This window comes from Aquila chrysaetos, chromosome W, assembly GCF_900496995.4.
Source record: "Aquila chrysaetos chrysaetos chromosome W, bAquChr1.4, whole genome shotgun sequence".
NCBI classification, from domain to species: Eukaryota; Metazoa; Chordata; class Aves; order Accipitriformes; family Accipitridae; genus Aquila; species Aquila chrysaetos.
In genome coordinates, this window is record NC_054457.1 from 9,040,726 (window position 1) to 9,068,626 (window position 27,901).

At 44.9% G+C, this 27,901-nt stretch overlaps 1 long non-coding RNA gene across 1 annotated transcript; it reads right to left on the bottom strand.

Annotated features, from left to right (window-relative positions):
- Window positions 1-5,705: 5,705 nt before the first annotated feature.
- LOC121232757 lies at window positions 5,706-27,810 on the bottom strand. The gene is made up of 3 exons (XR_005931677.1): window positions 27,387-27,810; window positions 19,894-19,898; window positions 5,706-5,716 (listed from the first exon to the last, which is right to left on the bottom strand). It is a non-coding gene; the product is annotated as an uncharacterized LOC121232757 (long non-coding RNA).
- Window positions 27,811-27,901: the final 91 nt, after the last annotated feature.

Sequence of the window (27,901 nt, forward strand, 5' to 3'; positions counted from 1 at the left end):
ATGAATGTGTGGAGCTGTTGACTGAGTGTTACAGCAGAGCAGTGGCATGAACTGTATTGTTTATCTATAACATTTTCCAGTGAATGACACATTTAATCTGTAGTGCAAAGCAGTATTGACTAGAAAAATGAAACAACTGTCCTGGTTTCAGCCCAGCCGGTAACAAAGGACCACGCAGCCGCTCGCTCACTCCTCCCGCCCCACTCCGGTGGGATAGGGGGGAGACGGAGGAGAGAAAAGAAAAAAAAAACCTGGAACCTCGAGGGCTGAGATAAGGGCAGTTTACTGGGACAACACAAAAAAGGTTACAACAACAACGGTACTAATGAAAGAGTATACAAAAAGAGTGATGCACAGTGCAACTGCTCACCACCCTGAACCCGACGCTCCGCCACTTCCCCACCAAAAGTTGAGAGCACCCCCTGGCCCGCTCCCCATTTATATACTGAGCATGATGGCACATGGTATGGAATAGCTCCTTGGCTAGTTCAGGTCAGCTGCCCCGGCTATGCCCCGCCACCTCCCAGGTTCCTGTAAAAATTAACTCTATCCCAGCTGAACCCAAGACATTATCCACCCCTTATTCTATACCATCTACATCATGCCCAGATCTTACATTTTCCAATCAACCACTACCACTTTCCTTGTCTTATATATATATATATATGTATATGGACCCCCCCACACACACACACACAAATAGTATTCCCTTAGTCGATGGGCTATCCCTCCAATGTGTCCATCAATTTTATTTAGTCCATGACTTTGGGGCTCCATCTGTTGTAACAGTTCTTCAGGATAAGAGAGATGGTGTGAGGTGTTGGGTTGTTGTATGCTGCCTCCGGAACTTGTGGCTGGTACATTTGGTGCAACCCACGCCCTTGGTCTGCAGGTCAAAGATGTTGGTCTTGAGGAAATTGCTGGGCGCCAGTTCAAGTTCTATCACTGTGGTACTTGGCTCAGTTTCAAAGTCCATTCTTCAGTCATTTGGGTAATTCTTACAGTAATACCCTTGATATGGCATATAGACACTATAGATACAATGACATACATTGGCAGGTTATTTAGCAGTTAAATATCATACAGCCTAATTCACTGGCTATTCTCTCCCAAAACCAAATCTCCCTGAGGTACACATCGAACTTCCCCACCCTTCTGCATCACCCACCAGGTGTACCCAGGTCCCTGAGCAAAAACAACCCCTTGGATGGGTTTGTCTCTGCTTGAGGGAGGACTAACCCAGACTGTCTTTCCTAATATACTCCTCATGCGTACTACAGGGACTTCATCTCCTTCTACAGTATGTGGAAGTCTTGGTTGGGCGGGGCCAGCCCGATTGGCGGATCCTCTAGTATTAACTAACCAGGTGGCTTTTGTTAAATGTGTATCCCAATGTTTGAAAGTTCCACCCCCCATTGCTCTCAATGTCATTTTCAGCAGTCCATTGTATCGTTCGATTTTTCCGGAGGCTGGTGCGTGATAAGGGATGTGATATACCCACTCAATGCCATGTTCTTTGGCCCAGGTGTCTATGAGGTTGTTTCGGAAGTGAGTCCCGTTGTCCGACTCGATTCTTTCTGGGGTACCGTGTTGCCATAAGACTTTCTCTTCAAGGCCCAGGATAGTGTTCTGGGCAGTGGCGTGGGACACAGGATATGTTTCCAGCCATCCAGTGGTTGCTTCCACCATTGTAAGCACATGGCACTTGCCTTGGCGGGTTCGTGGGAGTGTGATATAGTCAATCTGCCAGGCCTCCCACTGTTTATATTTCAGCCATCGCCCTCCATACCACAGGGGTTTTAGCCGCTTGGCTTGCTTCATTGCAGCACAGGTTTCACATTCATGGATAACCTGTGCGATAGTGTCCATGATCAAGTCCACCCCTCGGTCACGAGCCCATCTATATGTTGCATCTCTTCCCTGATGGCCTGAGGTGTCATGGGCCCACTGAGCCATAAATAGCTCACCCCTATGTTGCCAGTCCAGGTCCACCTGAGACACTTCAATCTTGGTGGTCTGATCTGCCTGCTGGTTGTTTTGATGTTCTTCAGTGGCCCAAATCTTGGGTGCATGAGCATCTACGTGACATACTTTTACCACTAGCTTTTCTATCCAAACAGCAATATCTTGCCACAGTGCGGCAGCCCAGATGGGTTTACCTCTGCGCTGCCAGTTGCTCTGCTTCCATTGCTGTAGCCACCCCCACAGGGCATTTGCCACCATCCATGAGTCAGTATAGAGATAGAGCACTGGCCATTTCTCTCTTTCAGCAATGTCTAACGCTAGCTGGATGGCTTTCACCTCTGCAAACTGACTCGATTCACCTTCTCCTCCAGCAGTTTCTGCGACTAGTCGTGTAGGACTCCATACAGCAGCCTTCCACCTCTGATGCTTTCCCACAATGCGACAGGACCCATCAGTGAACAGAGCATATTGCCTCTCATTTTCTGGCAGTTTATTATACAGCGGGGCCTCTTCAGCCCGTGTCACCTCCTCCTCTGGCAACATTCCAAAATCTTTGCCTTCTGGCCAGTCCATGATCACTTCCACAATTCCTGGGCAACTGGGGTTTCCTATGCGAGCCCGTTGTGTGATCAGTGCAATCCACTTACTCCACGTGGCATCAATTGCGTGATGTGTAGAGGAGACCCTCCCTTTGAACATCCAGCCCAGCACTGGCAGTCGGGGTGCTAAGAGGAGCTGTGTTTCAGTACCAACCACTTCTGAGGCAGCTCGAACTCCTTCATATGCTGCCAATATCTCTTTTTCAGTTGGAGTATAGCGGGCCTCAGATCCTCTGTATCCCCGACTCCAAAACCCCAGGGGTCGGCCTTGCGTCTCCCCCGGTGCTTTCTGCCAGAGGCTCCAGGTAGGGCCATTCTCCCCAGCTGCAGTGTAGAGCACATTTATAACATCTTGTCCTGCCCGGACTGGCCCAAGAGCTACTGCATGAACAATCTCCTGTTTAATTTGTTCAAAGGCTTGCTGTTGCTCAGGGCCCCATTTAAAATCGTTCTTCTTCCGGGTCACTTGGTAGAGAGGGCTTACAATCAGACTGTAATTTGGAATATGCTTTCTCCAAAAGCCCACAACACCTAAGAAAGCCTGTGTTTCCTTTTTATTAGTCGGTGGGGACATAGCTGCTATTTTGTTGATCACATCCATAAGGATCTGACGACGCCCGTCCTGCCATTTTACTCCTAAGAACTGGATCTCCTGTGCAGGTCCCTTGACCTTACTTTCTTTTATGGCAAAACCAGCCTTCAAAAGGATTTGGATTATTTTCTTCCGTTTCTCAAAGACTTCTTCTGCCGTGTTGCTCCATATGATGATGTCATCAATGTACTGCAGGTGCTCTGGAGCTTCACCTTTTTCCAGTGCAGCCTGGATCAGTCCATGGCAAATAGTGGGGCTGTGTTTCCACCCCTGGGGCAGTCGATTCCAGGTGTACTGGACACCCCTCCAAGTGAAAGCAAACTGTGGCCTGCACTCTGCTGCCAAAGGAATGGAGAAAAATGCATTTAGCAATGTCAATTGTGGCATACCACTTAGCTGCCTTGGATTCCAGTTCATATTGAAGCTCTAACATATCTGGCACAGCAGCGCTCAGCGGTGGCGTGACTTCATTCAGCCCATGATAATCTACTGTTAGTCTCCATTCCCCATTAGATTTCCGCACGGGCCATATGGGACTATTAAAGGGTGAGTGAGTTTTGCTGATCACTCCTTGGCTCTCCAACTGGCAAATCAGCTTATGGATGGGGATCAGGGAGTCTCGGTTGGTGCGATATTGCTGCCGGTGCACCGTCGTGGTAGCAATTGGCATTCGTTGTTCTTCAACCCTCAGCAACCCCACAACCGAAGGGTCTTGAGAGAGACCAGGCAGGGTAGACAGCTGTTCAATCTCCTCCGTCTCCAATGCAGCTATACCAAAGGCTCAACGGTACCCTTTTGGGTCCTCGAAATACCCCCTCCTGAGACAGTCTATGCCAAGGATGCACGGGGCCTCTGGGCCAGTTGCAATGGGGTGTTTATTCCACTCATTCCCGGTTAGACTCATTTCAGCTTCCAATACGGTTAGCTCTTGGGATCCCCCTGTCACACCAGAGATACAGATGGGTTCTGCCCCTTTATAACTTGATGGCATTAGGGTGCATTGTGCACCAGTGTCTACTAGAGCCTTATATTCCTGTGGGTCTGATGTGCCAGGCCATCGAATCCACACTGTCCAGTAGACTCGGTTGTCCCTTTCCTCCACCTGGCTGGAGACAGGGCCCCTCTAATCCTGGTTAGAATATCCATTACTCGCTTTTTGCACACGTGAATCAGAAGTCCCTTCAAGAGGATCAGAAATGTGATCAGCCCATCTACTGTGTCTGGGGGACTGCTCTTGGGAAACTGGCGCAGCCGTTTTCCAAGAAGAATCCTCTTTTCTGATTGCTTTTTCTCGCAACTCCCGTACACGTGCATCCAGGACTGAGGTAGGTTTTCCATCCCACTTCCTCATGTCCTCTCCATGGTCACACAGGTAAAACCACAGGTTAGCCCGTCGTGTGTACTTTCTCTCTCCTCTCTCTTGGGCAGAGGAATGCTTACTCCCAATAGCTGCGATGCGGGCCTGTACAGGTGGGGAGGAGGACATATCCACTTTGAATTGCTGGAACTCTCGGGACAATTCCTCTACAGCCGAGACACAGGCTTGTAGGAAGGAAGAGAGACTTCCTTCGTATTGCCGGAGTTGGACAGCCAATTCATCCACCATTTCTACATAGCCTGCTTTCCAGGACATTACTGCCAATGAGTTGGCATAGGTTGGTGGTGCACTTTGCAGAAACTTCCGCCACATGGGTTGTGTGCATTGGACTTCATCTGGGTCTATGGGTGACTGCGCATTTTCTGGATCATTATAAATCACCTCCAGCACGGCTAATTCCCTCAGGTACTGGATACCTCTCTCCATGGTGGTCCACTTGCCTTGGTGACATGTAACTTCATCCTTGAAGGGGTATCTTTCCTTTACACCTAACAGAAGTCTCCTCCAGAGGCTGAGGACTTGTGTTTTTCTCCCAATCGCCTTGTCGATGCCCCCTTCCCTAGACAGAGACCCCAACTGCTTGGCTTCCTTACCCTCTAATTCCACACTACTAGCCCCATTATCCCAGCATCGGAGCAGCCAGGTAACAATGTGCTCACCTGGGTGGCGGCTAAAATCTTTTCACATGTCACGCAACTCACTCAGGGATAGAGATCGGGTGATTATTTCAGGTCCTGCCTCTTCCTCCTGTTCTCGTGATGACTCTGGTTCATCTTCATCTCTCACTAAGCGAACTGATTTCTTTGTGTGTTTCTTTTTCTGTACAGGGGCGACTGATACTGGCACAGGTTGGTTCTCTGGTTTAGCTGCAGTATCTGTCACCGGGGTTGGGGTAGCCACGGTGCCTGTTGCCGGGGTAGGGGTAGCCATGGTGCCTGTTGTCGGGGTAGGGGTAGCCACGGTGCCTGCTGTCCTGTTTTCCATCTTTTCCCCCTTTTCTCCCTGAGGGTGCTGCCTAATATCAAGCAGTGTTTGGTAGATACTGGCCACGGCCCAGCACAGTGCAGTGAGTTGTACGTCTTTGGAATAGCCACAGCATTTTTCTTTCAAATATTCTACCACTTCATGAGGGTTCTGTAGTTGTTCGGGAGTGAACTTCCAAGCCACTGGAGGTGAGAAGTTCTCTAGATACCTGCCCATATTCTCCCACATGCCGTGCCACCCATGAATATCCAGCTTTGGGGCAGATCTCTGGGTGGTACTCTTAAAGAGCCTTTTTGTAGCCCTAAACAAGACCTGAAACATATTCAGGAGGCATAGCACTAACAGCACACTGGCTTGCGCATCCCAAGGATATTCAAAATTCTCAAAAGCTGTTGTAATTAGTCGGAAGGAGAGAAGGGAGGTGAATGGACGGGGTGAAGTATCCCCCCCTGACTTCCCCATGGATTGGGTGTAATTACCAATAAAATCTGATAGAAGGTGCCCGAAGTATGGAAATGATATCACTGCCTCATACAGATACCAGCTTAACCTCATGACCAGTGATGTAATCATTTCACAAGTCGACATTGCCCAGTACAGCAAAATGATAATCCTGTGGCAAATGAATTTAGTCTCAAACAGGATTCCAATCAAAGTTTACAATTTATTAAATGAATAAAGGCAAGCAAACAGTGCTGGGTGCATCGGGAGTCTCTGCTCTACCAAGATGCACACTGTGAAAAACAACCCAGCTTCTTTTATAGTCTAACATTAGTTACATCGTGTCCTTTCAAGACTCTCCTTATTGGCTGAGGGGTCTTCAGTTGTCCTAGAAACTTCTCGAACTCTCCTCATTGGCTGAGGGGTCTTCTATACAATGTATCTCTTCACTGCTCCTCGCTGCTCAGGCATGACAGCAGACATCCTGTGCAACAGGCAACACCCTGCACAACACCAGCTGTGGCCATCAAAACCCAAGCAAGTTTGCAACAGACACCTCCCCCCAACAAATGCATATAACATATTGCATCTCCACCAAAAGACTGTGATGGGTTGACCCTGGCTTCTCTACAAACCCCCCCAGCGGCACAGGGGGACAGGGAATGGGGTTTACGGTCAGTTCATCACACGTTATTTTCTGCCGCTTCATCCTCCTCAGGGGGAGGACTCATCACACTCTTCCCCTGCTCCAGCGTGGGGTCCCACCCACGGGAGACAGTCCTCCACGAACTTCTCCAACGTGGGTCCTTCCCACGGGCTGCAGTTCTTCACGAACTGCTCCAGCATGGGTCCTTTCCACGGTGTGCAGTCCTTCAGGAGCACACTGCTCCAGCGTGGGTCCCCCGTGGGGTCACAAGTCCTGACAGAAAACCTGCTCCGTGGGCTCCTCTCTCCACAGATCCGCAGGTCCTGCCAGGAGCCTGCTCCAGCGCAGGGTTCCCACGGGGTCACAGCCTCCTTCGGGAAACCCACCTGCTCCGGTGTGGGGTCCTCCACGGGCTGCAGGTGGAGATCTGCTCCACCGTGGACCTCCATGGGCTGCAGGAGGACAGCCTGCCTCACCATGGTCTTCCCCACGGGCCGCAGGGGAATCTCTGCTCCGGCGCCTGGAGCATCTCCTCCCCCTCCTTCTTCACTGACCTTGGTGTCTGCAGGGTTGGTTCTCTTACATGTTCTCACTCCTCTCTCCGGCTGCCGAATACTGCCTGTCCCAACTTTTTCCTTCTTAAAAATGTTATCACAGAGGCGTTACCACTATCGCTGATTGGCTCGGCCTTGGCCGGCGGCGGGTCCGTCTTAGAGCTGGCTGGTATTGGCTCTCTCTCGAACACAGGGGAAGCTTCCAGCAACTTCTTACAGAAGCCACCCCTGTAACACCCCCCCTGCTACCAAAACCTTGCCACACAAAGCCAATACACTTACACACTGCCACTTCAATACACCCTCTATTCATACATACTAAAGATCACCCCGTTCGTAACCTCGCTTAATACTATGATAAATGCCTCAGTTCTTCCCTAGGATCTTTTGTTTAACACTGTGCAGTTAACAACAAAACCGGTTTTGGGCTGGCAAAAAAGAACTATATACATATCATCTGTTTCCTCCTGGCCTGTGGTTATACGAGGACCGACAAAATGGTTAAAGTGAGGGTCACATTTTATTATGCGGCCCTAGCATTGTTTATATTGACACGAATCAGATGAACACATTTCACAATCCCAATCACTCTCCCAGAGGTGAGAAACGTAACTACAGGCAATACATAGAGCATATAAGGACTTACAAAACGCCACCATGGAAACAAATGAACCAACATTGTGACTAACATCTATTTAGTATAAGAAATGCGTATGACAAATTTGTTTCAACACGCTCTGGCCAGATCTGTCGTTATCTCAACCCTTCGTGCCCCACGTTGGGCGCCAAAAAAGGACTGTCGTGGTTTCAGCCCAGCCGGTAACAAAGGCCACGCAGCCGCTCGCTCACTCCTCCCGCCCCCCTCCGGTGGGATAGGGGGGAGACGGAGGAGAGAAAAGAAAAAAAACCTGGAACCTCGAGGGTTGAGATAAGGGCAGTTTACTGGGACAACACAAAAAAAGGTTACAACAACAACAATGGTACTAATGAAAGAGTATACAAAAAAAAGAGTGATGCACAGTGCAACTGCTCACCACCCGGAACCCGACGCTCCGCCACTTCCCCCACCGAAAGCCGAGAGAGCACCCCCAGCCCGCTCCCCGGTTATATACTGAGCATGATGGCACATGGTATGGAATAGCTCCTTGGCTAGTTCAGGTCAGCTGCCCCGGCTATGCCCCCCCCCCACCTCCCAGGTTCCTGTAAAAAATTAACTCTATCCCAGCTGAACCCAGGACATTAACCAAGACTGTATTTCTAAATAAAACTTTGAAAACTTTAAAATTATTTTTTGCAATGAAAATCCCTCAAGTGTCCCAACTTAGGAAGCCTTATTTAATTTTATTCCAAAGACACCCCATCACTAGTTTGTTTACATATGTACACAAAGCAATTCCTCCTCATCAGATCTCTTTCATGTGGTAAAGATATTTGAATCTTAAATGTACATTTGTGGCACCATAAAATGATTTTGTAATGACCTTGGTCATACAGTCTTCAGTTCTATTTTACAGTTAACTTGTCAGTTCACATGTTATCCTGCTAATCTCTATGAAGTAAGGGGCAGATCCAAAGTGGCAGTCTTGTGGTTGTTGAATTGAATATGTGTTAGATCAGGCCTTAATAAAATCAAAGCTCAGTATTCATATATGTAGCCACTGACTTTGCTGTGTATTCAACATGAGAAGCACTTAGTGTATGATAGCATAACAGATTATAAGAGGGTGATAGATTTATACTAATCACTGTATAGTTTTTTTCTAAATTCAGGAGCTCAGAATAAAAGCATGCACTATTATCTTTTTTTGAAACTGTAGAAGAGTTGAGAAAAATGGATGGAGATACAAATAATGCTTCTAATAATAATATAATATAATATATAATAGTGCTTAAAGGATTCTGCTAGTATTAACAAATAATAAGAGTATATTATACTTTTGACTGTAATAACACTGTGTCTCTACATCGAAATAACAATAGATCGAAGTGTCCTATTCTTTTGTGAAATAAAGGAATGCGTAGCAATAGGATTCGTATGTTAAAATATGGTTGTTGGAGGCAACAAAGGGAGTGTTACCCAAAGTCACAGACTGTAGGTTCACGGGAAAGGGGGCTTGAGTTAGGGTATGAGGAAAGCCAAAAATCAGAATGCTTTGAGGGTCTTACATGAAGGTCAGATGCACTGAATGTGTAATAAGCAGGAGGCAATGCAGCAGCCATTATCTTCCCTCTGACAAGAGAGCAGCTCACTGACCTGGCATGTTGACAAATGGAGAGGAAAACTCTGCACTGAGATGTAAATTCCCCACACAGGTCCCTCATGAATATCTTGTCTCCAGAATTCAAGCCAGTGACCTGGAAAACAAGGTTCCTCCCCAGTCAAAATGACAGGCAGAGCTAGTTTCCTGTTAGGAAGACTACTAGGTGTGTAAAAAAAATATGATTTCTGAGGAGAAAAAAATGAGATGTCACACACAGCAAAATATTACTTTCAAATGGTCCTGTGCATCTCCCTTGAATGGCAGCTGTTAAGAATTCAATTGTGTGTACGACATACTGCAATGGAGGATGGGAGTTCTGTTAGGGAGCAAAAATGAATAGAAATTTTCAATTCAAATACTCATTTGAGAATATTTGAATATCTGTCATTCTTTATAGCCTAAAGGTTAATTCTTGAAAATAATTTCCATTAGTAACACAAATTGTAACCTTGTCAAATCCTCTTATGTAATGTATCAATGCTGAAAGAAAGATTGCAAAACTGTACTATTAAATACATAATCTTGGTTCATAGTGGATTTATACTTTTAGCAGTTTCCTTGATTTGTCAGTTATTTGTTTAAGAAGGTTTTATGGTTTTGTATGTATTCTTGTGTTAGCATGCAGAGAGCATTTTGTAAATGTTACTATACTCTTTTTGCATATGTATTTTCCATTGCTATGCTCTCTTTTTTTCATAGATAGTAATTAAGAAAATTGTATGATACCATTGCCCTTGCACAAGACAGGTGGCTGTCTAAGGAATCCTGTTCCATATGAGAGGTCTCTTCTCTCGTTCTGTGCATGTATGCCTACTTTATATCAGGATCTCCATATTTATATTTCTGTAGGTTCTGACTTCTTGTAGAGGGAAAAAGCAATTATGATTTTTCTTTCTAGATGATGATTTAGCTTTTAATTCACCAACAGAACTGTGTGCACAGTGAATGCAAACTTCCACTTAACCATAAACATAGGAGACTGACTAAAGATACTGTGGTTTTCCAAGGGACAACTTCATTTAATTTAAAAAAAAAAAATAATGTTAAAACTACAGTAGTTCATTGAATAAGTTGTTTTTACTACTTTGGCTAGGTTGTTTTTGGTGTGAACACTTCAGACAAAGCCATTAAAAGTTTTGCAGAATTATGAAATAATTTGGTACTTATCATGATAATAAAATGTTTTCCATAAAATATTTTCAAAAACTTTTGACTCCATTGTATGGTGAATTTAAATAATTGTCTTTGCACTTCACCATGATCTCTCCCTGTATTTCATTCTTACTTTTACCATGCACTGATCTGATCTTCATGCTGTTTCTGCTGCCTGGTACAATCTTTGTTAAAAAAACGCATGGTTTGAATTTGCACATGGAGCTTGGACAGAATGAATATGTTAATAAACTCCAACCTCAGGTTGCACACTCAAATTATTGTCAATTGTGCATGCAATTTTTCCAAGCTATTTTTTCTGAAAATAAGTACTAAATTATGCATTCAACGTAGTGTCATGTATGAGTACAAAAGATGAACTTGCTCAAATATTTCCAAATGGGAAAATGTGTGTCCAAGTATGATGCAATTCAATTATTTGATGTGCACACTTTAGCAATTTGAAAACAGGGAGACAACAAACTTATCATATTGGAACGGGGGGAATCAAGCGCTCCAGAGGCAAGCAACTGAGACTGCGACCTATAGTGTATTTATGTATTTCAGTTATACAGCATCAGTCATTAGCAGGCCCTTTCAAATCCCTTAGGCTGGATCGAGCCCTGAATAACAGTAGAAAACAATTAGAAAAACATTATTGTGAGCTGGCCTAGTGAGGGATATGTTGTCAAGAAATTGTATTACTCATAGCTGCTGCTCATCCGCCTGCTGAAGGCTGTCTGCAAACTCAGGAATATTTGCTAGGAGAATACACTTTGGTCACAATTCCATGATTGCCTAGTACTGAAATAAGTTCAAATTTGTCCAGGTAAAAGACCATATGGAGGCAGTATGTCTACTCCATTGGTTTGGCTCTCCTCTTTCATGACCTCGGTTTCCTTATCCACTTGTTCAAATGTGTCAGCTCAATTTCTTTTGAGTAGCAGGTATGGAGTAAGACAAACTGCCATGTGAAAGGAATATAGGGTGGATTTGAGAGGATGTGTTTTCAGTAGTCTATGACCCCCACATATTCTTTAAGTTTGGAGTTCTACACTTTTTTTACACTATAGCTACCAACCTTATATGCTCTGTCTCATGTCGTACTCCAAGGCACACTCTAGATACCATCAGTATTGTTCTAAGACACTGAAACTTTACAAGATGTAAAGAAGCTCTCCTAAAGTAAACCTCACAGATGACTAACAAAAAGCAGCTAGATATATATATAAAAAAGCCAACCCCACACTTTCAGTGCAATGAGAAATGAATGAGGGAGGTCTGAGGAAGCCTTTGTATGGAGCAGACACAACTGTGGGAGAAAGAAGGATGATGTTTTTGCAACCAGATGGATCACATGGGAGGAGGAGAAACTGTGGACACATATTTAGCTAACTGTCACAAGAGCATTCCAGACGCCTTTAGAAGGCCTTGAACAGAATAAACAAGAAGACAAAAAAAGAAAGATACCAATTAGAAGAACACAGGTGCGCATTCCACGATAAAGGGAACTTGGCACAAAGAACCTCAATTTGGCAGTTTATCTTGACCAATTAGACTGAGACAAGTCTCGCATGTTTTAGTTAGTATAACCAATTATGTCTTATGTTTATACGCGTGTACAGTGTTGATATAACCAACCATTAAGTGTAACTAGGCGCGTGGACAGCACGTGAATAATGTGTGTAACCAACAGTAAAATAGCTAAACGCATGTACGGATGTAACCAATGTATAAAATGATGTCTGATGCTCTAGTAAAGGGTCTTCAACTATGATCATATCGATCTGTCGTTGAGTCCATTATTATGCTCCTGCAAGTGGCGCCCAAACAGGGACCCCCAAATTCTGCACTACGTTTGGAGAACGAACGGCAGGATAAGAGGAAGACGGGAGGATCCCGACCGAAAGACCGGCTGCCCCGGCTGGTGTGCCCATAGAGGCAGGTAAGACAGCGCTGTCATTTTTTCGCCCATCGAGGTGAGGATTCGCACGTAAAGGAGGCGAGGTGAGAACTCACCCATAAAGGAAGTGAGCGGTTGGGGGAGGAGATGGGGTCTACGCTTTCCAAAGAAGAAGAAGCAGTAGTTAAGTTCCTCCATATACTCTGAGAGAGAGGCATAAAATATGATGAAGCTTGTTTAAAGCGGCTTTTACAATGGAGCAAGGACAGAAACCTTTTAATTAGTGTGGGTACAGCTTTTGAGCTTAGTACCTGGGAAGCTATCAGAACCTCCCTATGGGATGAAATTAGTGACGGGTCTAAAGAAGTTAAAGGTCTTGCAACTTTATGGAAATTAATTAAGACAACTCTGCAAGAAATGAAAGCAGATCGTAAAGCGGCTGCGGCTGCTTTTGCTGCTCGCTCTCCAACCGCAAGCGAAGGGGAAACGCAGGAAGAAAAACATAATGCAGCAAGAGAAATTTTTGGCTTCCCCGGAGCTTGTCCACCTGCTCCTGTGCCCTTGACTTCTGCTCCACTCCCTGGGACTGCTGATATTAATCAGCCACCTGACAGTTCCCAAGCCTCCCTAACCGTACACTTAAAGGAAACCCTACAGAATCAGGAAGCAAGTAAAAATCCGCCTACGAGAAAACAGCCCCCAGATACCGCCGCTCAACATGAACAAATTATACCTAGCATATACCCTCCGTTGCCTCCATCTATGCCTGGGTCACCTCAAGAGCATGAAGAGGGGCCGGAGCTCACTTCGCAGCAGTTGCAGTCAGTAATAGAAAAGCTGGCACAGCTGGAGCCTGCTGTGAAGCGAGAAAAACTGCCAGCCATATCCTTTGATGCACCCCTTTCCCCCCCCGCCCTCTTCCTCCTCCTCCTCTTTCAAATTTTTTTTTTTTTTTTACCTCTGCCCCCTCCTTGTCCTGCACCTATACCTCTGCCTTCTCCACCTCCCAGGGAACCGATCCCCACCTTTCCAGAAACAAAGGACCCCCGGAATACATGGCGGGGAATTATTCGCGATGCCTTAATTGAGGGAGAAATCATAGCAGCTCCCACAGCATTTCCGGTTATTGCTGGGGCTGGGGGTGGACCTAATCAATGGGTTCCATTTGATTGGAAAATCATAAAAGAAGCAAAGGTTGCAATTGCTCAGTATGGTTTAAAATCTCCTTTTACGCAGGCAGTTTTGTTCCATATATTTTCTGGGTCAACCTTAACTCCACATGACTCGCGAATGCTTGCTAAAACCTTGTTGTCGACATGGAAATTTATTTATACTGCGCTGGTGCATTTACAGCCAGCAGAGAAAATCATATCAATACAACCTGATACTGCTTTTGAGGAGGCAGTTTGTAAGCAGGCCACTAACGAGCAGGATTCTGATTCCGATAATAATTATTTTTGCATCAGGCAGGGTGGACTCTGAAAAAGAGCTGCATTTATATCCCTCATTACCTCCACCGCCGCCTGCACTAATACCATTAACGCACACATCCCGCCGGCAGGCAGGCAGGCAGGCAGCGGGCGGGCAGCACGGGCTCCGCTGGGTCACTGACCCTCACCACCACATACAGGTCCCCGCCGACCCGCCGCTGCCTCCCACCGCTTTCGCGCCCGCCGCGGCCGCTGCCGTGCCGCCGCCGTCCCCCACCCCCCCACCCCAATCGCCTGGTACTCCCTCTCCAGGGTTTGCAGAACTTAAAACGGAACCTGGCTTTGCTGCACTGCCTGTATCTCCTTCTCGCTACATTTAACCTGTTATGAATAACACACATAAGTGAAGAATGGATGATCCAAAAACCAAAACAGAATGTATGGGTAAATTTGGCGAACATAATGCATCAAGAAGCTATACATCTTTCTGTGGCTACCCCTGAAAACCCTTTTTCTACCTGTTTGGTGGGGTTACCTCTAGACAGCTGACCAGATCCAATACCTGAATTTTCCCTTTGTACTAACCCACAATCCTGTGTCGATAATTGGGACGGTGTGTATGCACACCTGCCTCAAGTAATGCAAGAACCTCAAGAGTTAGAGTTCTTAGGATCAGTCATCATGAATCCCTGTGTGATGTTTAATTACACCCATAACACCACTCGAAAGGGTCAGAATATAAATGCTCTTTTGCCTGTATATAGAAATGCTACAGCTTGGTGTAACTATATCTATTCCAGAATATCACACTCTTTTTTTCTATTCCAGCTGCTTTACCTACGTGGATGTTTTTTTTATTTGAGAGAATAGAGCGTGGGAGAGGAATTCCATCAAAACTTAACGGGAGGCCATGTAGCCTCGGACGACTTACGTTACTAACACCCAATATCAATATGATTCACAGTAAAAGGCTCACGATAACTGACACAGGGTTAAGTGGATGACTAGCAAGTTTGGGAATTACGGGATGGTTGAAAGATTTGCTTATGCATGGATTAGTTATGTTAATTGTAATATTAGCAGTTGCAATGATTGTACCACGTATCATAAAAATAGTTGAACGTATGATTGCAAAAGCATTTCATGTAACTTGGCTTGCACAAAAACAAAAAGGGGGAATTGTGGGAGATTTCATGGAAAATGGGGAACATTTCTTTGAGCCTGATTATTTAGAGTTAGCATAATTAGGCTGTAGTTAACATGAGTGGACCGGAGTACGTGACAGCTGCAGTATGAACGGACTTTTGAACCACCAGAGAAACAACGGACATGAGGAACTTGGACAGTGGAGCAATTAATAAACAAGATAACAGAACTGCAGAGGCAAGAAGGAGCTGCAAGAGCTTTATCGCAATTAAGAAAGCTGTCATTTCGGCTTAGAACATTTAGCTGTGGGATGGGGACTTAGGAGTTGGTTTGTATTTTTGTTAAAAATCGGGGTTTCTTTTATTCTTGTGTATTTTATTAGGTATAATGTTGCTTTTACTGTGTTTAATTAATTGTGTTCATAGATCTTTGCAAAGGGCAATACAGCAGGTGTTAATTGACGAAAAACAAAAAAGGGAGTAGGGAATCTCTCTCCACAAGAAAAGTTAGCTAAAGCCACTTATGTTTTAAATTTTCTAAATTGTTGGTCTGATGCAGGCGGTCCACCGATATTTAGACACTTTTTATCTACATATCAGGAGCGGCCGGAAATTAGGGATACAGGCCCACGATGGACTCCCGCTTGATTTGTACAACCATCATCATCTGGAACATCCTAGATGGTGCGGCAATAGGAATACCACCTCAGCCAAAAACTAATGTGTAGGTCACCTTGGCCAACATAACAGGTCAAGATTCTCTGTGCATTGCAACCGCATCACAAAGCCCATGAACCAATAGACAGGATGGCTATGTCTCGTGCAGCGCGCCTGGCCAGCGAGCGCATGCATCATAGGCTCCCCATGTTGCAACCGAGGTGAATTTTGGCACCCGCTGGCCACGTGTGCTGAAATCCGTTCCTCTGCAAATGTATAAGTACCAGGATTTACCGAAGAGCATCAGGCTGGTGTACGGCAAGGCCATCGTGGCCTCCGTGGGGACGCCCATGTAAAGCTGGCAGCTACCGATTGCTGGGCTGAGTTCGCGGCGCAAAACGGCACAAGAATGTACGGATGGTCCATCTTCCTCACAGTCCTTGGATGGACGTAGTCATGGATACTGCCGCAAGCCAAAGAAAACATCTGGATGACCCTGGCTGACATGACCGGATGCCTCCGTACAGCAACACCAAGCAATCCCTTTTTCACAGGTTTAATAGGGGGTTCCACTGGCATCAACGAAGTTTAAGAACTTATTGATGGAGACCCCTGTGCAGCAGGTCATGGACTCAATGGATGGGAATGCCTGGTTTCCACGGATTGGGCATTCACCCTCATTGCCACCCCAGGAATCACAAATTCTGGGATCCCTGAATACAGATTGGTGTAGTATTATCTGATTTACTGTTAGATGTAGATAGTATTAGACACACAACCTTACAAAATAGAGCTGCTCTTAAATCATTAGTTAAGATAGTTTTGATTTATCTCGTAGTGGGGGTTTTTTTTGTGTTTTAATTTGTGTGCCTTGTATGTTGCAATGTGTTTAAAAATTAATTGATAGATCAAGTAAGGCTGTGTTAATTGACAGAAAACAAAAAAGGGGGAATTGTGGACACATATTTAGCTAACGGTCGCAAGAGCATTCCAGACGCCTTTAGAAGGCCTTGAACAGAATAAACAAGAAGACAAAAAAAGAAAGATACCAATTAGAAGAACACAGGTGCGCATTCCATGATAAAGGGAACTTGGCACAAAGAACCTCAATTTGGCAGTTTATCTTGACCAATTAGACTGAGACAAGTCTCGCATGTTTTAGTTAGTATAACCAATTATGTCTTAAGTTTATGCGCGTGTACAGTGTTGATATAACCAATCATTAAGTGTAACTAGGCGCGTGGACAGCGCGTGAATAATGTGTGTAACCAATAGTAAAATAGCTAAACGCATGTACGGATGTAACCAATGTATAAAAATGATGTCTGATGCTCTAGTAAAGGGTCTTCAACTATGATCATATTGATCTGTCGTTGAGTCTATGATTATGCTCCCGCAAGAAACAACATTTTGGATCATCCTAGAGCAAGATCATCAGGAAAGTTAACTTCTAGAAACAGAGACAGCAGCTGCAGATCTACACTGGCTAGATTAATATGATTTAAAGTCATAAAGTTGCAGAAGAAAAATAACTTTTTTAATAGATACTGGAACAGGTTCTCATTGAAAGACTTTGAATATTAGCACCTGTGGAATAATTGCTGGAGGTGACTTATTGAAGGGAAGGTGAACCTCCAGGGTGGAATGCAGTGGATATGCAAGGAATCTGTTCTGTAATAATTCCCTAAGCAACATAACCTGCTACCTTAGATGTTAGCAACACCAGGGGAGCTTGGTATGCTGACTCTAAGAGAAACAACACGGAGGGTGGAGCGGAGTGGAAACACAACGGCCAGGCTCTGTGATATCACCGCAGGGATGGGAACTGGATCATACTATGGAACTGATAAACTGCATAGTTGTTATCCTGAGCCAGCCCTGAACCAGCAGTTTTTCATTTTCTGTCAAAATCATGTCCTTTGGGTGAACTTTGCTCATTATAATAGGAAAACACATCTCCATCCAGAAAGTTACCTGTCTCCAAGGTGTGACCACCCCTCACTGAGCATGCGCTCTGAATTTTCTCTAGCATATACCTTTAAAAGTAAAGCGAGGAGATTTTATACCAATCATAATAAAGGTATGTATGACTAGAGTCACTCAAGCGCCACCTAAAAATAAGAAAGTAGTATAAAAGGGCTAAAGAGAGGAGGAATGCTAGGGAAGACACCATCATAGACAAATCAGGAGGACATTGCTGACTTCAGGGATCAGTCAATGGGCTGAACCTCTCTTCTCCCCCCATAGGGATGCCTATTGGGTGAGATTCGAACCCTCGGTTATACCAAGTGCTTCCGCGGGAAACTTAGAAATCTCTATAGAGTTATTCCATAATTTAACGTGTTTGTAGTCGACTGTATTATTATTCATATTCTTGGTACTTGCACGTGCTTTGCAGACAGTGTATTTATCACTGGCAATCCAAAAGAACCTGTACTCCTGTTGCGTTAATAAACTGTACTATTCATTAATCTAGCCATGAGAGTTCTCATCGAATGTGACCAAACTTTTTAAGTCTGGCTGTGTTAGTTCATTGAACATGACTAGACTGAAAGTACATTGTGCTATTTGTGCATCCGTAATTGAGGTAGTTCAATATATTGAACGCGACCGGACTTATAGCGTCGAATTGGCATCACTCAGAATCTAAGCCTAGCCACCCCCAGCCCCTCTGATATCTGAGGACAAGCTGGAACGCAAGGGGGTTTATTTTCTGCCAAACTTCTTTACTCTTTAATGCAACAGCTCCTAGTGCAAAGCTGTGGACTTATTGCTGGTCATCTAAGTGATCCCATCATGACACTGGTTTCCCAAGCCCAAAATCTTTTCTCAGTGAGGGATAAATTGCCATGAGTTGTGGTTGCAGCTGTGTTCCCCTGATCAGTATTGCTAGTACAAGTTAGGAGCAGACATCTGCACTGTAACTTTGAAGTCCTATAGCAACAGTTCTCAGGATGATGAAATCTGACTACACAGCTGGACTCTCCTCTCCCCAACAGTCTGAAATGGACCTTAGGTTATATAAAGGTCTCTTGAGTACAGGATGAAAAGTTGCTAAATTGGATTGCATGGTGTGTGAACGCATAGCTGTGAAGAGTAGGGGGATAAGCATCAAGCCATGGAGCACTTAATCACAATAATACATGGTATGAACACAGCCAGTCTGGTTGTGGGTGCTCCAGCTGTGATGGTGTGCACAGAAATCATTCAAGATTCTTTGACTACAGAGACAAGGTTTGTTTATAATCCAGTGAACCCTGAAAGCATCATACGACTTCAGGAGCTTTCCCTGGCTATTATCTTGTAATCATAATTTAATACATTCTTCTTTTTAATATGGTGGCAAAAGCAAAGCAAAGTTGTTATATTTTGAAAGTTTTAAGTGTTAAAGTTTGAATATCTGCAGTTAAAAATACATCTGCATTTGTTAAAGTCAGTGTTTTTCATTATTCAAAGGGAAGGGGAATTTCACCCATACCTCAGGGAAAGTCTTCTAAATGAGTTTGCATAGAGAGCCAAGAGGGATTTGAAACTTCCACTTTGAGCTGGGACTTCCAGTTCCAAACTGAGGAGGGGGAAGTAAGAGCTGCTTGCTGAGACAAGCATCTAGAAGAAACAGCATGGAGCTGAACTTGCTAAAAATTGCTTTCAATTTAGTTATACTGAATTAGATTTAACCACACCCAGCATAGTCCTGCCTGAATTTTTGGGTAGGAAAATTCTCTTTAAAATTGGTTTTCAATAAATTCAGTTTATAGTGTATGTTCTGATTCACACACACAGGTTATGGGAACGAGGATCTGAACTGGAATTTCTGAGAATAACAGAGTTATTGTCAGGAACTTAAAACGTGGGACATTAGTGACATGGCAGTTTCAAATTACCAAGACACATTGAGTTGGTTTGGTTTTTTTCCTTTTAACTGGTGTTGCATTTTCAAGCAGAGTAAAACCAAATATTTCTGTGCCTACAAATGTTCATAATATTTTTTCAAAAGATGTCTGATAACTAGATATTTATTTGATAATCTGAAACCTATAGGTGAAAGATATTGAATTGGCCCTTCAATTGCTTTCATGTCAATCACCAGTTGACTTCTATAGAAAACTGTTGAGGGTTAACCCAATGAATGCCACCAGGAATAATATTTAATTGTAATTGAGAAGTGAGAGAGTGAGAGAAAGACTTAACCTTCCAGTCTCTAAAGGTTTTGAACACTAGCTGCCTACAGAGAAGCACTCACTTTTACACTGAGATAATATTGATGACACTTATCCAACAAGAACTATTCTGAATTTTTTTCCTCACAAGAAAACTACATTCAGTCACATATATAACTAAAACAATATTTGCCCAACTTCATAATATGTAAGCATCCTCATTGTTTGAACACAACTATTTGACTTAGAAACTGAAAGGCCAGATACAAAAGAGAATTTTTATAGGATTGTGAATAACCAATACCACCCTTCAGCTATCACAATGACAAAATAATTGTAGAACTCTTAAGATTAGACAAACTGCATGGGAACAGGACACTCAGCCTTTGGCAGAAGCTGGTGGGCTATTAAGGAAGTAGCCAAGTAGTGACATGCTGTTCTGACACTTTTCTTGCTGCCGATGAATACAGAGTGACTTCTCTGAGTGAATGTCAAGGCATCGTGATTAGCATAATTAGAGCATACCTTTGTGGCACAGTTATATCCGTACGAAGTTCCAGTGAGCAAGGCTTAGTCACAACTGGTGATATGCCTCATTATCTAAATACAAAGCTTCTGAATTCAAAGGCTGTCAAGTGAGATGGAATAAAACTGCACTTTACTTGCCCTGATATTGCCTGATTAAAAACTTAAATATATCTTTTTTCTCATCAGCTTAGAAGAAAAGTTGTGCTTTACAGTGACTTTGTGCTTTATATTATTAACTAAGCCAGATAAAACATTCTACAAAATTCCAAGTGCCAACTGCCTAAACAATGACACATGTAAGAAAATCACATTAATTACTATGCTATTGTAGGTCTTACTGAAGGGGCAAAGCACCTTTCAGTGCATGGCCCATTGTGACTTTTCAAATGTACCAATATATTAGTGTAAATACAAGATAGGTATGATGCCTGAAACCCAGGAGTCTTTAAAAGCCCTCACTGGAAAGTCTATTTAAAGAAAAATACTCTATTCCATTATATAGTAATAACAGTTCTTTTCCTTATAAAAAGAACCTTTCAGCAGTGTCCTGGTTTCAGCTGGGATAGAGTTAATTGTCTTCCTAGTAGCTGGTACAGTGCTATGTTTTTGAGTTCAATATGAGAAGAATGTTGATAACACTGATGTTTTCAGTTGTTGCTAAGTAATGTTTAGTCTCAAGTCAAAGATTTTTCAGCTTCTCTTGCCCAGCCAGCGAGAAAGCTGGAGGGGCACAAGAAGTAGGCACAGGACACAGCCAGGGCAGCTGACCCAAAGTGGCCAACAGGGTATTCCATACCATGTGACGTCACATCTAGTATATAAACTGGGGGGAGTGGGGGCAGGGGGATCACGGCTCGGGGACTAACTGCGTGTCGATCAGTGGGTGGTGAGCAATTGCATTGTGCATCACTTGTATATTCCCATCCTTTTATCATTACTGCTGTCATTTTATTAGTGTTATCATTATCACTATTAGTTTCTTCTCTTCTGTTCTATTATACTGATATTATCTCAACCCATGAGTTTTACTTCTTTTTCCTGATTTTGTCCCCCATCCCACTGGGGGGGGGGGGGGAAGAGAGTGAGTGGCTGCATAGTGCTTAGTTGCTGGCTGGGGTTAAACCACGACAGGTCCATTTTGATGCCCATCATGGGGCACGAAGGGTTGAGATAATTACAAACCTGACCAGAGCTTGTTAAAACAAATTTGTTACAAGCATTCATTATATTGGTCTAATAGTCGCTGGTCACTATGTTGTTTCCTGTGTTCTTAGAGCTGTTGATCTCGTTTTTAAAGTTCTGTTATGTATCACCTCACTTGCTGTATGTAGTCCCTGTTCTGCTGCTTATCATCCGTGGGAGGTGGATTAAGGTTTTCGCTTTGATGTATTGTGTAACACTGGTTTATGGTATGATAAAGTTATCAGTTGTGGGATTAATCCAGTATTTGCACTCAGCATTGTCACCTCTATACTTCGGGAGCCATCTGTGGGAAACTTAATAATTACACCTTTCACCTTTCCTCCTCGGACAGCCAATCTATGGGTGGGGTATCTTTCTTCCCCTCTCCTTTCTCCTTCAGTCCAGTTACAATGGTGTTTGAGAATTTTGAAAAATTTGAATACTCTTGGGATGTTGAGACCAGCACAGTCCTAGCCCTACTGCTAGGAATTAGCATGCTCCTGAATGTGGTTCAGCTCTTGTTTAAGGTTAAACAACTATTTAAGAAGATCACCCAGAGATCTGCCCCGAGGCTGGATAATTATGAGTGGCAGGGTGTGTGGGGTAGTATGGGCAAGTACCTAGAACACTGGGCACCTCCAGTGTTTTGGAAATTCACCCCTGAACAAGTGTAGAATCAGGAAGAACTAATAAAATATTTGGAAAAGATATGCATTCACCCTGGCAGCTCCAGAGAGATGCAAATTACTGCAACATGCTGGGGCCTGACCTACGCCTATCGAGCCCTGTTCGACACCACTCAGTACCCTCAAGGAGAAGAGAAGGTCTCTGGGTATAACAACAAAACAATGAGCACTGCAGTCACCCAAACTTCAGCGATGGGCACCGCGGCCCCTCCAGCCCCAGCGACGAGCACTGCAGCTACCCAAACCCCAGGGACAGAAACTGCGGTTACCCAAAACCCGGCGAGCAGTACTGCAACTGAACCAGCGGATCAACCTGCACCAGTATCAGTTGCCCCTATACAGAAGAAGAAATATACAAAAAAATCAGTTCGCTTAGCGAAGGAGGAAGATGAGCCAGGGTTATCATGGGAACAGGAGGAAAAGGCAGAATCAGAGGTAATCACCCAATCCCTATCCTTGAGTGAGCTGCGGGATATGCAAAAAGATTTTGGCCACCATATAGGTGAGCATATTATCACCTGGCTGCTCCGATGCTGGGACAATGGGGCTAATAGCTTGGAATTAGAAGGTAGGGAAGCCAAGCAGCTGGGATCGCTTGCCAGGGAAGGTGGCATTGACAAGGCAATTGGAAGAGGAACACAAGCCATCAGCCTCTGGAGATGACTCCTGTCAAGCGTGAAGGAAAGGCACCCCATCAAGGCAGATGTTACATGTCAGTCAAGCAAGTGGACCACCATAGAAAGAGGTATCCAATACCTGAGGGAATTAGCTGTGCTAGAGACGACTCATCATGACCCGGACAACCCACAATTACCCAAAGATCCAGACAAAGTCCAATGCACACGACCCATGTGGCAGATTTTGTACGGAGCGCACCATCGTCCTATGCCAACTCACTGGCAACAATGACCTGGAAAGACGAAGAGGCACCGACAGTGGATGAAGTGGCTCGCGAACTCCGTCAATACGAAGAAAACCTCTCCTCCTCCCTACAAGCCTGCATTTCGGCTGTGGAGAAGCTGTCCACGGATTTCCAGCAATTCAAAGAGGATATGTCCTACTCCCCACCTGTAAGGACCAATGTCTCAGCTATTAGGAGTGAGCGCTCCTCTGCCCAAGAGAGAGAATATAGAAGGTACACACCGCGAGGTGCCCTGTGGTTTTACCTATGTGATCATGGAGAGGACATGAGGAAATGGGATGGAAAACCTACCTCGGTCCTAAATGCACGGGTACGTGAGCTGCGAGGAAAAACCACCACAAAAAAGGGGATTATACCAGGAAAAATGCTGCTCCAGTTTCCAAACAGAGTAGAAGGGCTGATCTTATTTCTGATCCTCTTGAAGGGACTTCTGAGCCAATTTTACGAGAAGTGAATACTGGATACTCTGGCCAGAATTAGAGGGGCCCTGCCTCCAGCCAGGTGGAGGAAAGGGATAACCGGGTCTGTTGGACTGTGTGGATTCGATGGCCTGGCACACCAGACCCACAGGAGTATAAGGCTCTAGTAGACACCAGTGCACAGTGTACTCTAATGCCATCAAGTTATAAAGGGGCAGAACCCATCTGTATCTCTGGTGTGACAGGGGGATCCCAAGAGTTAACTGTATTGGAAGCTGAAGTAAGCCTAACTGGGAATGAATGGCAGAAACACCCCATTGTGACTGGTCCGGAGGCTCCGTGTATCCTTGGCATAGACTATATCAGGAGAGGGTATTTTAAGGACCCGAAGGGGTATCGATGGGCTTTTGGTATAGCTGCCTTGGAGACGGAGGGCACTGAACAGCTGTCTACCCTGCCTGGTCTCTCTCAAGACCCTTCGATTGTGGGGTTGCTGAGGGCTGAAGAACAACAAGTGCCAATTGCTACCACGACGGTGCACCGGCGGCAATATCGCACCAACCAAGACTCTCTGATTCCCATCCACAAGTTGATTCGCCAAATGGAGGGCCAAGGAGTGATCAACAAAACTCGCTCACCTTTTAATAGTCCCATATGGCCAGTGCGAAAGTCTAATGGGGAGTGGAGACGAACAGTTGACTATCGCGGCCTGAATGAAGTTACGCCACCGCTGAGTGCTGCCGTTCCAGATATGCTAGAACTTCAATACGAACTAGAGTCAAAGGCAGCCAAGTGGTATGCTACAACTGACATTGCCAATGCATTTTTCTCCATTCCTTTGGCAGCAGAGTGTCGTCCACAATTTGCCTTTACTTGGAGGGGCGTCCAGTACACTTGGAATCAATTGCCCCAGGGGTGGAAACACAGCCCCACCATTTGCCATGGACTAATCCAGACTGCACTGGAAAAAGGTGAAGCTCCGGAACACCTGCAATACATTGATGACATCATTGTATGGGGCAACATGGCAGAAGAAGTCTTTGAGAGAGGGAAGAAAATAATCCAAATCCTTTTAAAGGCCAGTTTTGCCATAAAAGAAAGCAAGGTCAAGGGACCTGCACAGGAGATCCAGTTTTTAGGAATAAAATGGCAAGATGGATGTCGTCAGATCCCAATGGATGTGATCAACAAAATAGCAGCTATGTCCCCACCGACTACCAAAAAGGCAACACAGGCTTTCTTAGGTGTTGTGGGTTTTTGGAGAATGCATATTCCAAATTACAGTCTGATTGTAAGCCCTCTCCATCAAGTGACCCGGAAGAAGAATGATTTTAAATGGGGCCCTGAGCAACAGCAAGCCTTTGAACAAATTAAACGGGAGATTGTTCATGCAGTAGCCCTTGGGCCAGTCCGGGCAGGACAAGATGTTAAAAATGTGCTCTATACTGCAGCCGGAGAAAACGGTCCTACCTGGAGCCTCTGGCAGAAAGCACCCGGGGAGACCCAAGGCCGATACCTGGGGTTTTGGAGTTGAGGATATCGAGGATCTGAGGCTCGCTATACTCCAACTGAAAAAGAGATATTGGCAGCATATGAAGGAGTTCGAGCTACCTCAGAAGTGGTTGGTACTGAAACACAGCTCCTCTTAGCACCCCTACTGCCAGTGCTGGGCTGGATGTTCAAAGGGAAGGTCTCCTCTACACATCACGCAACTGATGCCACATGGAGTAAGTGGGCCGCACTGATCACACAACGGGCTCGCATAGGAAACCCCAGTCGCCCAGGAATTGTGGAAGTGATCACGGACTGGCCAGAAGGCAAAGATTTTGGAATGTTGCCAGAGGAGGAGGTGACACGGGCTGAAGAAGCCCCGCTGTATAATAAACTGCCAGAAAATGAGAGGCAATATGCCCTGTTCACTGATGGGTCCTGTCACATTGTGGGAAAGCATCGGAGCTGGAAGGCTGCTGTATGGAGTCCTACATGACTAGTCGCAGAAACTGCTGAAGGAGAAGGTGAATCGAGTCAGTTTGCAGAAGTGAAAGCCATCCAGCTAGCGTTAGACATTGCTGAAAGAGAGAAGTGGCCAGTGCTCTATCTCTATACTGACTCATGGATGGTGGCAAATGCCCTGTGGGGGTGGTTACAGCAATGGAAGAAGAGCAACTGGCAGAGCAATTGCTTTGTGCATCACTTGTATATTCCCATCCTTTTATCATTACTGCTGTCATTTTATTAGTATTATCATTATTAGTTTCCTCTTTTCTGTTCTATTAAACCATTCTTATCTCAACCCATGAGTTTTACTTCTTTTTCCCCGAATTTCTCCCCCATCCCACTGGGTGTCGGGGGGAGTGAGTGAGCAGCTGCGTGGTGCTTAGTTGCTGACTGGGGTTAAACCACGACAAGCAGAGTTAAACTTTTCTTCTGATATCCTCTCAATTCATGGCTCCTATTGTTTTCACTCCTCACCTCTCTCCAGGTCTTTCTCGGCTTCTCCATCACACCTGCATACTTCAGACAAAACATAACTAAGGCTGCATTTCATGAGCTGGAGTTCTTCAATTCATTATGTCGTAAAGGAGATTCGAAGTCTAAGTCTGTGGAAGACTGCAGCAGGGAGTAAATACCCATTTATCTGTTAAGGTTCAACCTGCTAAGAGTATATTAGATGGGCTACAATGTTAGCAGGATGGTGCCTTGTGCCCCAACAAGCTCCTTTTCAGGTAGCTCAGCTCATTCTACATTGCAATAGACCATGCATGGTCAGTGTATTAACTGGTCATGGTCAGTCCTCCCCTGAGCAGCACAGGAGCAGGAGCACTGGCTCGATTGGTCTTTGCTCAGTCTGAGGAAACGCAGCTTGGGAAAACTCTTCCTTTTCTCTTCTCCAAATGCTTGAGGTTGACACCACTGTTTATCTTTGCTGTCATCTTCCACTTTGCTCCATATTATCCTTCAGGTCACATGTGAATGTTGCTGTTTCTCATTATATTTGTAAGAATTATCCTTTTTCTTCCTTTACCAGCCTGTTCAACTGCTCCTTGTCTATTCTGTACACTACACAGTGAGCTTCTTCTTAAATCACCTCTTTGAGAAAGGGATTATCTTCCACTATATAGAATCATAGAATCATTTAGGTTGGAAAAGACCTTCAAGATCATCGAGTCCAACCATCAACCATGCCCACTAAACCATGTCCTGAAATATCCCATCTACTCGCTTTTTTAATACCTGTAGTGTTGCTACATATCAAGGTGCCGCAATTAGATCACTGGTCGGCCCGGACCAGGGAAGAGACAGATAACACACACGGTGTGAGCGTCAACTTCGTCTTTTATTGCGCAGTTAATTCCTTTTATACTAACAACGGTAGGTGGGATCACAGATACGTCATAGGGAGGTGACGACTAGCCTTCTACCTTTCCGTGACATCGCGAGATCTTCCGAACGCTGTACCCTACATCTCCCCCTCCCCATGTCTAGTTAGCTTCTATTGCTATAAACAGTTACCACTTCTATCACCCTATAACGGGGTTTCTTCTGCTAAGGGTGTGTAAGGAACATAAGCATATGCAAGCATGGTTTGCTGGACTAGTCTATTTAACAAGTTTCTAATAAATGCTAAGATACAGGGGATGAGCATACAAATAATCACTAACATACATAGACCTCCTGAAGTGAGTCTATCGTGTCGTTCACAGTCAAGTTCATCAGTGGTATGCTGATGTTAAAGCTTACTGTCTGGGGTGTCCAGATTTCCGGCTGTGAGCGATCTCGACTCTTCTGTTGACACTTGTTCGTACACAACGTTTTCAGCTCCGTCTCTGACAGCCGGATCCCATAAAGACACGTATTGATGGACTCTGAGAGGGATGTCATCCGGATACACATCGGGCCCCCCAATTGGTTTTGCATCCACTGCCAGAAATTCGTAGCAGATACCCAAGACGTCACAAGCCAGGAAAGGATGACAGCAATCTGTAAAGAAAAACACTCAAACACTACGAGGTTAGGGCAGGACGAACCATACGACTAGGGACCCATTTCAGTAGCCCTTCAGGCGTCTGTACACAGGTGTACCCCCGCCCGAGGCAATGCAGCTCAAATGGCCCATCCCATTGGCGTGTCTGAGGGTCACGCACACGGACCAACGGGTAGGGGCCTTTCTCTTTCATACTCGTAAAATGTCGTTGCGCCGCCGTCTGGTCCAGGTCCCCCCGAATTGTCTGATTTAATGAAGTTAACGCAGTTAACAGGAGACGCTGTGTACGGAGAACAGGTGAATTATCCCGTA